Source organism: Lycium ferocissimum, chromosome 7, assembly GCF_029784015.1.
Source record: "Lycium ferocissimum isolate CSIRO_LF1 chromosome 7, AGI_CSIRO_Lferr_CH_V1, whole genome shotgun sequence".
Classification (NCBI taxonomy): Eukaryota; Viridiplantae; Streptophyta; class Magnoliopsida; order Solanales; family Solanaceae; genus Lycium; species Lycium ferocissimum.
Window position 1 is genome coordinate 26,380,591 of NC_081348.1, and position 6,000 is coordinate 26,386,590.

Consider the following 6,000-nt stretch of genomic DNA (forward strand, 5'->3'; position numbering starts at 1 on the left):
CCGGATTAACCTCAAGCTATATCATTCAAATTCAACGTACCTCACAACATATCTTTATTACATTTTTAAAAGTAAAAGCATAATATCTATCCAAAGAAAGCTTTAAAATGTTGCCACAAATACTAAATACAAACCCAGAAATCTATCACGGAATCATGGAGAAAACACAAGAATAGGAAAATTCATAGTAATAGTCTTAGAGATTTAAACAACCAAAAGTAAGACAAAGTAGAACTACTCCAACGGAAGGACATATGGGGCTCGCAAAGGTGCAAACTGATCACCTAACAAATGTAACTCAGCTTTCAGGTCAACATCAACTCCAGAATCTGAAAAATATAACTAAATGATAAGTCTAGTGACACAGCAAGCATAACCTTGGTCATTCATAGCCATTTACACAAGTTATCATTTTTAAATATGCATGCAATCGAGTAAGTGTACTTAACACTCAAAGTATTTATATATAAATGCTAATAAAGGCAAGCTCACAACTCATAACTCAAAACTGGTACTGTTACTCTTTTATGACCAAGGGAGGTCATACGCTAAACTCTGATTTCCTATCCCGATCAGGTAAGGCAGCCAACTCTAACTTTTAGGTAACACAACATTCAACAGCAACACCGTTCCACTTCCAGGAAACTCAATTGTCACTTCTTTTTCATATTGTCTGGCTCCGGGCCAGTAACCCGTATGAATCTTTGGTTTCCTCCCAAGCCATTCTAAGGAATTAGCCTTCTTATCCTTCATACTTCATATGAAAGGTAATTCACTTTGAGTTATGCATACACATATAAACACAAAAAGACACACCTGCTCTAAAATATATATTAAGTATCAATCTAAAACATGCTTATAACAACAGGAGTGCTTGCTTCTGATAAAAACATGTAAATTTAAGTTAGAATTCCATCATGGATAGTTAGACATTCATAGGCATTTCAAAAAATGTGTAGCATGCATTTATACTATAAGTTTGTCCCAACATTCTTACTTTATAAAACTTGCGGATATGTAAGGCTCGAACTTGATAGAATCGTCAGTTCATTTGAAGATAATGATAAGTGTACAAAACTCATGCGATTTGACCAAAATTAGCTACGTAGAGTTATTTCTTTCTTCAACTCCATCTGGATCCAACTATGACAATTCTTCGAATGATCTATTTGAAATTTTTTAGGTTAGGGAGATTGATCCCTTAGCTATGTACATGCTTAATGACTCTGTAATAAAGTTAGTGCTTAAAGAGAAATAACCATTTCAAAAAATGATAGTATTATTTTTTGGAGAAAAGAAGATAATTAGTTGAAGTCTAATTCAAGACTGTTCTTAACAGTGTATAACTAAGCTCATAAAGAGCAATCTAAGGTATTTCAACCCACAGGCACAGGTCTTTGTGAGGAGAAGCTAAAAGAGTATAAAGATTAGCGAACCATTGGAAATATTTTTTCAAGAAAATAAAAAAGGTGAAGCTTACACGAGTTAGAGGCGTAGGAGTTCTTCAGTAGCTTCTTCAATTTCTTCATCATTTGCATGCCAGAACAAAGCGTTGTTAAGAAAATAATAATAATAACAACAACAATAATACGAATAAATGAATTAGAAACCAACACGATTACTTGATTAATTATGTCATAAAATCGGCACCGATAAAACTCAAATAATACACGAAATGTGAAATAAAGAAAGCTAGTTGTGAATTCTTACACGTTCATACAGCACATCATCCTCCTCTTCTTCCGTGTCTATCTCTGCTGCTACTTTTTCCTCTTTTGCATGCTGGAGAAAAGTGTGGTAAGAAAAAGAGCCAAGATAAAACCGAATAAATGAAATAGAAACCTAAACGATAATTTGACTAATTATTTCACGTAATCGGCACTTCGGCAGCAATAAAACTCATAGAAATATAACGAATTTGAAATAAAACGATAGAGCTTGGGTTGATCTAATGGGTATTTAATTTGTCAAGGAGGAAAGGGGTACTCTATGAAATTGAAGCAATACAATACATCGGTATCCAATTATAATAGACTGTATGCTCTTTATAATTATAATTACAAAATGGCCAATTATCAAGCAAGATTACAAGGTGTGCACTTTCTTGAAGTTTGAAAAGGAAATTTTGCCACATAGATGAAGTGGCACGGAACAAATAGATGAAAGGACAAAGACAAACATCATTACATTTGATTGTAATACCAATTTATGGAATTGTACAACAAACCTGTTCCTCAAATTGATGGCATAAGGAATTATTTATGTCATTCACCGGACAGCGTTTACGATTTATTTTAAATACCTTCAATCTTGGTGTGTTTATGTATCCTTGAGCAAAGGTCTGCATTTCACCGCAATCGGCGATATACAACACCTCCAGCAAGGGCAAGTGTAGAGCACGTTTGCTTTGGCTAAAGCTTCCCAACTTTGGTAAGTCAGTCAGCAATAAATAATTCAATTTAAGATATAGAGGCTTCATTCATGCTCATTCCCTCTCCTTCTACAACTACAGCTTCAATCTGTGAGCACCTCGTTATCTCTAGACTCTCCAGATTCACCAAGGCCCTGATTGAAGAAGAAGAAAACAATTTCCTCATTTTGTCGCATCGCTTAATTGTTAAATGTGCCAGTTCTCTGAAGGACCGTGTGCTTGAGAAAAGTTGGTGGAACCATAACTCACTGTCTAATTCCTTGAGTCGCAGAGCCTTCAAACCTCCAAATGAGACCTGAAAAATCAATTCGAACGACCATACTATGATTGGGTTGGAATTCCAGTAAACATTGAAGAAATTAAATCTCTTGACGAAGTACACACATTTTGCATATATTGCAACATTTCACTGCAAATGGGGAATTGCCCATCAGGTCATTTCTTTAGTATTTCCACGAAAGGTGCAAGCTTACCGAAGTTCAACTTAATCAAATACCAAATGCAATGAACTTCCAATAAGTTCGTTCTGCACTCTTCACATGACAAATGATGAGTCACATATAGAATCAATTGAAAAATGAACTTCTAAGTCTAAGCAGTGATTTATTTAATGGTGCAGTACTTACCGGGTAATTACCAAACTATATGATTTAATGATAATTCTCACAGGCCCGTGCTATAGAAAAAGAAGGCTTATTGTTGAGCACTTATTTAAAGTTGGAGTAGGACACAAATAGATTCTGCTATCGGGAGGCGATCGGCCAATGTGTGTCAGCCCCCCGGCCAAGGTTGATGCAAAATTTAAATGTTAAATTTGAGAATAGAAAGGAATTAAAGATTATGTCGGTAAATTCGCGGCTATTGACAACAAATTTAGAGTATTTGTTGAATTGTTGAAAATGTTAAGGAGCAAGCAAATATATCATAAGAGGAAGAAATTCTTTTCTAAAAATTGGAGAGAAGTGCTTCACTCGAAAGTTAATGAAAAATATTGGTGAGAAGTGCACCAACAATTGAAAGTTGATGAGAAGTGCACCAACAATTGAAAGTTGGTGAGAAGTGCATCAATAATTAGATGTTGATGAGAAGTGCATCAGTAATTGGATGTTGGTGGAAGTGTCTCAACAATTGAAAATTGGTATCAACCATCGAAAAAAAGTGCTTCATGGTGTCAAGTTTGAGATATCCATTGGAGAGAGGTGCTCCGACAAAAATAACAATAATAATCAGTTGTACAACTTTGAATTACATGAAATATTGAAGATTAATTCAAAGTTGGAGTAGGAAACCTAAATTGTTTCGGATTTGAAATTTGCTAGTGTAATTTCTTCGGTTCATGTCTAAATAGGATTTGCATTCAAAATAATATTAAAATAGGTTTTATAATTTCAAGTTAAAGTAGGTTTTGCACTATTATAAATAGAAGTACTGCTACCTATTTTGTTGTGTCGCGAGATGCCCTAAGATTTATGAGATTACGAGTGAATTATTTTTTGGGTAATTGTATCCTTCACTTATGCTTTTGAACTATGCAACTAATTTACTTTTACCTCATGAAACTTTTAGATCTTTCCAACAACAAAGATACCCAGCCAGACATAATGGGTTGTGGGAGGAATTAGGACTACTAACATACTCCCTTTATCTTTATCACTTGTCTTTGTGGAGTAGAGATTTGTTTTTTACTTGTCTAAATAAACCCTCAGCTCAAAAGAAATGTATCTGATGCAAGATTGTAAGAAAAATAGGACGGCAAACTTTTAGATCTATCCATTTAGAGTAAATTAATATTCTAAATAATCTGCACTCCTAAAGCTAGTCTCATTAACTTTTTTAAATAACATAATGACCCAGTCAGTTTCAACTACTCAGCTAGTATTTTTGTTCATCATTGGACAGCACAAAATTGTACTAGGTTACTTTTAGCTATTATTGCTCTCCATATGTGGGAATCACAAGACCTTTTATGTTGTTCAAGCCAGAAATTTCTTAGTTCATCAAACTTGAGAACTCAATGTTGTTAACCCCCTTGCAAAAACTCGTGAGTGCTTGTAATTTGTAAAGTTTTAACATCTTCAACCTCGGGAACTGGATGTCAGGGATTCGACTTTGATCAGCTCCATCCACTTCATTATCCTCTAAAACAAATACTTGTTCCATCTCCTTGCAATGCTTAAATGTCAATATTTCAACGTGCTGCGAAAAAATCCTGGCTACAGATAGCGAAGAGAAGTGAAGTAGTCTCTCGCAGGTGCTTACATCAACTGATTTCAAGTTAGCAAAATATACCTTTTGTGTATTCAATGGAACAACACACCTCAAATCTGGCAGTTTACTCAGCATCAATTCTTCCAAATGAGGAAATAGGGAGTTATCAATCACGTTTTCCCCGTATTCTTTTTTCCGCCTCTGCACCAATTCGAGCATCATTCACAAGATCAATAAACAAACTAGGAGGGAGATTCTTGCAATCAAGATTCCTAAATATTCAAGTTGTCTGAAGCAGCAACCGGAAACTAATTGGTGGATTAACAACATCGTATCATCCATATTCCAGAGGTCCAAAGTCTTTGAGCTTATTAACGGAAATCCGGCTGGGGTATAAAAATACGTTGTATAAGCCAAAGGGGTAGCCAAAAATATGTACCAAAGGGGGTATAACGTGGACTGATCCACGTTATACCCCAACTTTTTTTTTCCTTTGTCAGATTCACCAAACGAAAAAAAATAAATTTGTATAACGAGGATTAGTCCACGTTATACCTTTCATTAATTTTTTCCCCCGACATTTTACAAATAGTTTGTAAGACGTTGCCTCTATTTAAATCATATTCGGTTGTGTTTTTAATAAAAAAAATTATTGATTTTTTTAATTTTTAAAGCATATAGTTAATTTTAGTGAATAACTCAAATAAATATTTTAACACATGCAATAATTAAATATGTGTTATATGTCAACGAACGAATAAAAAATAAAATATAAGTTAAATAAACGTCACACATTAACTAAGTAATAAATGTTAAATTACATGATAACTATTAAACAAGCACAAGACATGTTATATATATCTTGGAAGATTACATACAAACAACAATCGTACAAGTTAAGAAAAAACATAAAAACCAACAAGCAACAACAACTTACCGATTGCAGCCGGGCGGCGATTAGCATGAGCTTTGTTTGCTTACACTTTCTAACCATGCGAGCGGGAGCTATATCCATTTCATTCTCCTTCTAGTTGTAGTCCGCGTTCTCGAAGTTCGCTCGTATTCGGTGTTTGCAATTAGGAAGGAAGGAGAAGGTGGCCAATATGCCTCATCACTGACGGTGAAAAATTTCCTTTGTACGTTTGCTTGTAAAACCCGCAAATCGTAGTAATTGCTAACATAGTCCTTTGGTTGAATTCCCGCCCGGATATCTGAAATTTAATTGCATGTGAACATGGCGTATGGTAGTTTCTCCCAGCTTCCCCGCGCATTCTTTCCGCCGGCGGGGGCTGTAAGATATTTCGCCCGCCGCCGTGTGCAAATGTCGAATCTCAAGCCCCCCCGATTTATTAATTGTTGCG